Below are 9,598 nucleotides of genomic sequence, written 5' to 3' on the forward strand. Positions count from 1 at the left end.
GTCGAGGCAATGAAGCACCCAAAGTTTTTGTGCAGTTCCACCAAAATCGAGCATCCCTGTTGGCACATATATTGAGAGAGTGAGATTATTGTAATAGTGGGACTAATTGATGAAACATACACTAACAAATAGAAGCACCCTCATTATCTTAATGGGTAAAGTTAGCAACATAGTAGTCTTGCTTAAAGAGAGGTATTAGTTTATTTAATCAGTGCCAATTAGCTCAACACTCAAAGCATTGCCAATTATCACAGGTTGCAAAACTTTAACGTGCAAAGATAAAGGATTTTCTCATGACAGTAGCACGATACAAATAGAGATGACAACAAACTAATATGGATGAAGGCCTTAGGCCTGTACCAACCTGAGAAAAAAAGCTTATTCATGTAGTCCCATAAGAGATGATAAAGCACTCATTGGAATCACACAATAGTATATATTTTGTGTACTTCAAATGTATGGTTGAAATCACTCTTGTTTACCAGTGCTGAGATTATATCGAAAGATTATCAAGAACTTCCAGCAGAGTTAAAGCACTGGCTGGGATACAGTTCATTGTATTGTCTTGTGTAGTTCAACTAAAATGTATGATTGGCACAACATGATCCCTGTTTGCACAAGTAGGAACAAGGTGAAACCTTCATTAGCTTAGTGAGAAAGGATAGGAAGACATTAGCATATTACTCAAACAGTAGCATCAAATTCATGATGGACAATACGCAAAACATTGCCTCATTGAACCAATGGCAATAAATTAACATGCAAAACAATAGCACTATTATGTCATGACACTAATAATATTCCCTCCCTGCTCCACCACATGATTCACCTCCATAGACAAACATACACACGTACATGATTTGGCATAGGGTCCTACTAAAGATTTGTTTAACTCCAACAGAAAAATTAGGCTGTAATAAATTAGTGGTACTTAAGTACTCCTAATTAATTAAGTGAGATAGCAGAAGTGGAAGGGCTCCCTGGAGGATCGTCTCACATGTAAGGTATTCGTTGCCGGAGCCCTTGAATGGCCTTGACTGAGGCCTCTGGCTTCAGCAAGATCGCCTTGGCACTGTTTATTCTTCTTCTTCTACCTCTTCATGCTATGTTTCTCTTTCTCCTCACCAGTTGGTGAAACCAAGTACATGATTGGCCTTCTAATTCAGAATTGGTTTTGTCAGTGAGGGAGTACAAGTGTACTAGTAAAAAATAGCATTATTTTCTCATGGCAGTCGGAAAATAGAGATGAACACATGCATTAAATATCATTCTTACCTAAAGGAAGGTTATGGCGCCAATATGGATGATGAGGATTGGAACACAGATCTCCCTTTGTGCAGTTCCACCGAAATGAACCAATTGTTTCATTCTGACATTCCAGTCAAACAGCACAAAAGTCACTTCTTTTAAGAAGAGTTTTGTGCAGTGCACCAAAATGTCACAGTAGCAACCAGGTGAATTGGATATCCCTATTTGCACAAAATGGTACAGAGGAAACAGTCAGAGTCTCAAACAATTACAGGCAAAAACATTTGTCTACACTTGTCATGGCTTATAACAGTGGCATGGCTTCATTTTTACTAGGGACATTAGATTAAGAACAGCTAAATATTTGGTATTAGGGCATGGGATAGTGGGTGCACCAGCAGTCCAGCACCATGTACGTAAACAGGGGCATAAAGTGGTGATTCATAGTTTGTTGCCTTGAGAAACAAACGTCCAAGAAACATATCTGGGTTGGTCCCATTTTTGTTCACTCTAGCCACCTACTCCTATGTGAGGATAGAAAAACTAGTCCTGGTCATATCACTGTGTACAGCGTTACCCCTATATTTCCCTTTTCGACAAGAGACCGGTTGGATGACCAGTCTATACTACTTTCACCCCCTTTCCTTCCTGTTTGTACCAAGTCCGATGTACATACTAAATTCCCCCACCCCCACTTTATTTCTTGTTTGAACGAAGTACTCCCTCCGTCCGGAATTACTTGCCATCAAAATGTGGATGTGTCTAGAACTAAAATACATCTAGATACATCCATTTCAATGACAAGTATTTTTGGACGGAGGGAGTACAAGATTCGACTCCATGAAGTACCTTTACCTCTAACAATAGAAGAAAAAAATAGGTGACGTTGGACCATCCGATCAAGAGGGGCTGAGAGGTAGAAAATGATGCACATGCAGCAATGTAGCGAGATGGGGAAGTAGAGCTAAGGCGGTTTCGAACGAAGATATACCTGAAGGTCATTGGGATGTGGATAGGTGGGCAGCGGGAGGCCGGATCCGCCCACAGGCAACGACGAAGGGATCGGAGGACCTCCCGCGCCGGCTCTCGGCCAGAGATAACGGTGTGGCCGGCAGTGGGTTTCCTCCCTCGTTGTCGACAACGGCATAAACGCTGCCCCTCCTCCCCTTCACCGGTAGAGGGGGATACGTCCGGATCTGTAACCAGTGGTGAGGATAGAAAGCCAGTGTTTTTTGAAGGGAGAAAGACAGTGTTACTACCCCTATCTTGTTTAGATCTTGAGACGATGAGGGTGTGTGAATAGAGCAACCCTAGCAAGCAAGCGCGGAGGCTCCGGCCTATATATACGTAGTGGGGTAGTTTTCCTTTTTCACTCCATCAAAACAATCGTTTAAAATTGTGTACTACTACATGCCAGGTCACGGTTTTTTTTAGTTGTTGATTGGTTTTTGAGATAGCTACCCGCTTGCTCCAAGCGGTGTTACGGTGTGCCAGGCCACACTTTGTATCATTCAAGTCTGGTACTACAAGTCCCTCCATTAAATAAACAACCACCCCCTCGTAAAAATTGTGAACAAGCCCACAACTAAAATTAGCGGAAACGTGGGTTGCCCCAACATGCATTATTAGTTATATTTTCTATTCCCTCCGTTCCTAAATATAAGTCTTTTTTATTAGCCACACCTAATACAAGAATTTTTTTATTAGAAGTGAACCCCAAATGTCATAGACACAAAAATTGTGGCAAGATTCCCTTAGGCAAGCCAAAGTGTGTCTAACAATTTGAGTAACTCAGGTTAGGCAAGTGTGGCAAGTGTGGGAAAAATAATGTGGCAACATAAGACAAACATAGTCACAATCCAAAGAGCCCCGTAATTTTTTGTGACATGCATGAAAATTTGGTTAGTTAAATTTATAGTCAAAATTTGGCAAGGTGCATCAAATCAACACATGCAAGTATCAAAAGGAAAGTCACGGCATGCATGCATGCATTGTACTCCCTCCGTTTCCAAATATAAGTCTTTTTATAGATTGCAACAAGTGACTACATACGAAGCAGAATATGTCTACATACAAAGTAGTCCATTTGAAATGTGTAAAAATACTTATATCGAATGCAGTGCTTTGATGTGTCGCGTCAACTCGTAGAAGACTGAGAAATTTGACTACTACAACGCCCTCTCCCTCGCGGACTGAGTTCCGGTGCCTTAACTGCACCTGCCTTTGGCTGCATGACAGGAGGGCCAACCACCTATTGGGCCCACCTATCATAGACGCAAAGGCAGGAGCAGTAAGTAGAAGCTTTCGCTACACGCTATCCCTCCCGCACGAGGTGGACGGACATGCAGCAGTGGATTCGATACTGTAGAAGTAGGAGTAACATCATTCGGCTTCTCGAAGAGGCGAAGAGCCAAGCGCAACCCGAACGTGTCAGTTGCGAACGCTCGCATGGTGTGGTGCCTTGGAGCATGCATATACTAGCCAGGCTCTTTCATGAGACAAAATTGCTATTGTTTAACAATTAAACTCCATCATCCATTGGTTGATACTCATTCTGCATAGGTCCATGTGCTTAGCACCGTTTCCTCCTAGGGTCACCAATGTTTATTTGCTAATTAGTAGCATTGCTTGCAATGAACTAGCCATTGCAAGTCATTAAAAGCATGCACACCTCTCATCTCTTATTGGATGATATGTCAAGAAACAAGAAACAAGGTAGAAGTTAATGCACCGCGCCTCAGTGTTTTGGGACTATTTGGTTTTCCTAAGATGACTTACACACCTAGACGGAGGGAGTAGTATAGCCTTGTAAACCGGAAATGAGTATTTTCCTTTCTAAAGATTTCAACAAGTGACTAGACTACACCGCGTGCAACTGTGCAGTACTCCCTCCCTTCCGGTTTATAGGGCTCAAATCTCAAATCTCATGAACCAAGGCATTTGCGATTGGAGGAATGTATCTCGTACTACTTCACAAAACCACCCTAATTAAACTCATGCATTAATTACATAGTTCTCTCGTTTTCCTCTCCGCCTTGGTCGTGGTGCACAATATTGAGCACTCCAATATGACTAGCTGCTCTATCTACATGCGGGACATTTCAAAGCATCCGGGACCGCGTGCCATCCACCAAATCACAGCGAGGTGCTACAATCGAGACTCACCAGTCACCCCAGTGTGGCCGTCTTGACCCGTCATATCATAAAACCCACACCTTTACCAGCAGTGGTAAGGTGGCCTCCAAGTTGGACTGGACGAAGCAACCATCATTTCACTGGAACGGTCATTCAAGCCCTTTCTTCCCTTTCTTGAAGAAAACCTCACTCCAGGCTACTCACTTCTGCCATTTTTCTTCTGTACCGACGAAGGAAAGGCGGGCGAATCAGTTATGCTGCTATATTTTCATTCCAAGAATCTTGTTTTTGCGAAGCACCGACCGATTCTCACATCCTATTCTTTTCCCGTTTTCATTGTGATTCTGGTTTCCTTTCGATTGCTTTTTTTTTGTAAGTCCATTGATGGATCCTGGAGCACTAGGCAAAGAGCTGCCAGCAGACAACCCACTGGAGACAGCGATCTCCAGGAAGCGAGCACCGACCAACGAGTTGACCATGTTGGCGGGCCAACCCATGGAGACGAAGAATTCCAAGAAACAAGCACTGGCCAAAGAGTTGACGACGTTGGCGGACTAACTCCTCAAAAAAGTTGGAAGAACAGCAAGGGCCCCACCGTGCCTACCCCAGGAACTCTGATTGCCACCTATGCGAGGCTCAAGGCCGAGTTTGAGGAGATAGTCGCTGTTGAGAAGCAGTATTCCCCTGGCAAGGTGATGGCCCCCATCGAGGACGAGGAGATGGCCCCCGGAGGGATGAGATCCCCCGGTGAGCTGCACAAAGTAAAAAATAATGGCTTATTACCATATTTGTGGTTTTTGATTATTTGTAATGTGCTAGCTAATATGTTAGGGTTGTGCAGGTGCCGGTGGATGTCCTTGATGATTCCGATGTCGTGGCCCGTCATGTTGGCATCACCCCGGAGATCGATTCCAATGCCGATGTCCATCCTGTGGACATCGCCCCAGAGATCGATTCCGATGTCGCGGTCAGACTTGTGGACATCGCCCCAGAAATCGATTCACATGCCGTTATCCGTGCTGTGGTCATTGCCCGAGAGATCCATGACAAGAAATAGTTGGTCGCGCTAATCCTTCAGGGTAGTTTGCATTGCCCTGTGTTTAATTACCAAAACGATGCGTGTGATCAAACCATCTTAGGGATAGTGCACTGTCTTGTGTGGGCAGATCTTGCTACTTTTGTTTGATAGTGAATCATGCGATGAATCATGCGAACCCTCTCCGAGTTATGGAAACAGATGTATCCTCACCAACTTTTGATGTAATATATGGCATGCTTAGATGTAAGTTTGAACTGTTTATCATATCAGCAGGGCTTGTTTGATGATTCTTGGTGTTAGTAGGCTAGCTACTCTGCGAGCTATAGTACTTGCAAAACACTCACCGAAGAGAAACGTTGGGGCTGATGAGCTTGTGGTACGCTTATACTTATCCCTCGTCGATCGACCAATAGTCCTAGCTCCTAAAATTGTAGGCTTAGCGATCGATCAGACAATAGTCGATACGGATACATTCAGGCCTCATTTGGTTCATAGGGTAGGAAAATTGTAGCAGAAGTACAGAGAACGTGCAACACAAAATCATAGCAGTGCAGAGACGTACTCCCTCCGTTCTAAAATAGATGACCTAGGCGGGCTAGTTTGGCGTAGTGGGTTTCAGTGATATGACGTGGTACAGTGCCGTCCTGTCTTCGCGTATGGTAGCAGTATTGCGGGTACAGTAAGTTTTCTTGAAGAAGCGGAATTCAACGAAGTCATGATGATTCCTTCATCCGAACAACTTACAGTGGGAAAGGTTGGGCCTGCGATAAGATCGGGGTAGACCAGGATAATTTTGTGCATGGCAGGTGGACCAGGATGGTCACCGTCCCATATGTCGGCGAATGAAAGTATTCTTTCCGATATAGAGGATGAGCAATGAGTATTCATTGTTTATTTTTATGAAAGCTATTGTCTCCACTGTTACTCCTTGACTTTGTCCATGCCTCTCTCTCCACCACATAAGCGGGGACTACTTGCTATGCATGCGACGGGCAGCTGGCATCTTGAGGGGCCAGGGCGGTCAGAGCGGGCTCCGAAAGCAGTCCGGACTCTAACATGGCCCACCTCACATTATCACCATATATTTCTTGGAGTCCGTGCACGGTGGGCGGGCGATCTCTTCTCCCTCCCCCGTTTCTCTCTTCTCAGCCGACACCCGCCGAGCGATTAGATTTTGGCTATCGATGGTTTATTCAATTATAGTCGCACATGTCAGTGAAATTGGAAGACAATGTGTGTCCCCTCTGGTGAGCGGCGTGCGAGCCAGACTGTCGGGGGTGCGATGCGTACGAGTCGTAAGTGTGCCGCCTTTTCCTTTAGAACTTGTGAAGCGTAACATTTTCGCGCGATCGATCGATAAAATGACGAGGGTGGTGCTTTCCCGCTTGTTAGGCGGGCTAGTTCGAGTGATATGATGTGCTACAGTCCCGTCCACTTGCTCCATTTTTATGTAAGCAAGAGTTTACACTCTTACGCTGGAGGAGTGCGAAACACTGCGGATCTGATTTTGATCGAGGGATAACAGTTCCCTGCCAAATAATGGAGGACTGTTAGGGATTATAGCATGATAGTTAGGGCATCTCTAGCGCTGGCCCACAAATTTACACCAGCATCTATCCTGATGGATGCCATCCAATGCTGCCCGCATACCTTTAGACAACTATATGAACTAACTAGACGAAATTCGTGCAAACAAAGCAAAATTCAAATTAACCAGATGAAATTCATTACATTTCGAAAACTTTCCCTACAAACTAGACGAAATTCATTACATATTTCACACAAATCGTACCAAAACCTACTGTAAACCTAATCTAAACGATTGCCGGTGCCCGACCACCATATCCGGCCATGAACCCGAGAAAGCCGGCCATTGCCTTTGCCTCCTCCTCATCCTCCTCGATAACCTCTGATACGTCTCCAACGTATCTATAATTTATGAAGCATTCATGCTATTTTGTTATCTGTTTTGAATGATTACGAGCTTTATTATACACTTTTATATTACTTTTAGGACTAACCTACTAACCGGAGGCCCGGCCCATATTGATGTTTTATTGCATGCTTCAGTATTGCGAAGAAAAGGAATATCAAACGGAGTCCATACGGAATGAAACCTTCAGGAGCGTGATTTTTGGAAAGGATATGATCCGGGAGACTTGGAGTTCAAGCCAGGGTAGGTTCGAGGAAGCCAGGAGATAGGAGGGCGCGCCCACCCACCTGGGCGCGCCCCTTGTCTCCTAGGCCCCTCGAGGCTCCCCCGACCGACTTGTTTATCCTATATAAGTCCACATACCCTAAAAACATCGAAGGAGAAGATAGATCGGGAGTTCGTCGCTGCAAGCCTCTGTAGCCACCAAAAACCTCTCGAGAGCCCGTTTTGGCACCGTACCGGAGGGGGAATCCCTCACCGGTGGCCATCTTCATCATCCCAGCGCTCTCCATGATGAGGAGGGAGTAGTTCACCCTTGGGGCTGAGGGTATGTACCAGTAGCTATGTGTTTGATCTCTCTCTCTCTCTCTCTCTCTCTCTCTCTCGTGTTCTCTCTATGGCACGATCTTGATGTATCGCGAGATTTTCTATTATAGTTGGATCTTATGATATTTATCCCCCTCTAATCTCTTGTAATGGATTGAGTTTTCCTCTTGAATTTATCTTATCAGATTGAGTCTTTAAGGATTTGAGAACACTTGATGTATGTCTTGTCGTGCTTACCTGTGGTGATAATGGGATATTCACGTGATTAACTTGATGTATGTTTTGGTGATCAACTTGCGGGTTCCGTGACCTTGGGAATCTATGCATAGGGGTTGGCACGCGTTTTCGTCTTGACTCTCCGGTAGAAACTTTGGGGCACTCTTTGAAGTACTTTGTGTTGGTTGAATAGATGAATCTGAGATTGTGTGATGCATATCGTATAATCATGCCCACAGATACTTGAGGTGACAATGGAGTATCTAGGTGACATTAGGGTTTTGGTTGATTTGTGTCTTAAGGTGTTATTCTAGTATGAACTCTATGATAGATTGAACGGAAATAATAGCTTCATGTTATTTTACTACGGACTCTTGAATAGATAGAACAGAAAGGATAGCTTTGAGGTGGTTTTGTACCCTACCATAATCTCTTCGTTTGTTCTCCGCTATTAGTGACTTTGGAGTGACTCTTTGTTGCATGTTGAGGGATTGTTATATGATCTATCTATGTTATTATTGTTGAGAGAACTTGCACTAGTGAAAGTATGAACTCCATGCCTTGTTTCTACCATTGCAATATCGTTTATGCTCACTTTTATCATTAGTTACCTTGTTGTTTATATATTTTCAGATTACAAATACCTACATCTACTATCCATATTGCACTTGTATCACCATCTCCTCGCCGAACTAGTGCACCTATACAATTTACCATTGTATTGGGTGTGTTGGGGACACAAGAGACTCTTTGTTATTTGGTTGCAGGGTTGTTTGAGAGAGACCATCTTCATCCTACGCCTCCCATGGATTGATAAACCTTAGGTCATCCACTTGAGGGAAATTTGCTACTGTCCTACAAACATGTGCACTTGCAGGCCCAAAAACTACTACAAGAAGAAGGTTGTGTAGTAGACGTGAAGCTCTTTTCTGGCGCCGTTGCCGGGGAGGCTAGGTAAGCGGCACTCAAGCCCCGTCAACTAAGCTCTTTTCTGGCGCCATTGCCGGGGAGGTGAGTGCTTGAAGGTATATATTTAGATCTTGCAATCGAATCTTTTTGTTTCTTGTTTTATCACTAGTTTAGTTTATAAAAGAAAACTACAAAAAAGGGAATTGAGTTTGTCTCTTACGCTTCATCTTTTTAATATCTTTCGTGAGTATGATGAAAAGGAAAATTGTGCTCAAGTGCTAGAAGAAGAAATCTATAGAATGTTTGATACTAAATCTTTGAATGATGAGCATGATTGCAATGTTGTTAGTATGAACTCTTTGAATATCCATAGTACTAATGATGATTGCACTAGTTATGATGAAAATGTCTCTTATAAGCATGTCATTTTTTGTGGAGTAGATTGGGTTTGCAAGTACACACCAAATAGGGAAAATAAATATTGCAAGAGGCATAAGCATTTAGAAACTAAAGGGTTGCAAGAAAGGCTTAATGTTAGCGCTGAAAATTTAAGATATCTTTACCGTCGTGAA

Source organism: Triticum dicoccoides, chromosome 6B, assembly GCF_002162155.2.
Source record: "Triticum dicoccoides isolate Atlit2015 ecotype Zavitan chromosome 6B, WEW_v2.0, whole genome shotgun sequence".
Lineage (NCBI taxonomy): Eukaryota > Viridiplantae > Streptophyta > Magnoliopsida > Poales > Poaceae > Triticum > Triticum dicoccoides.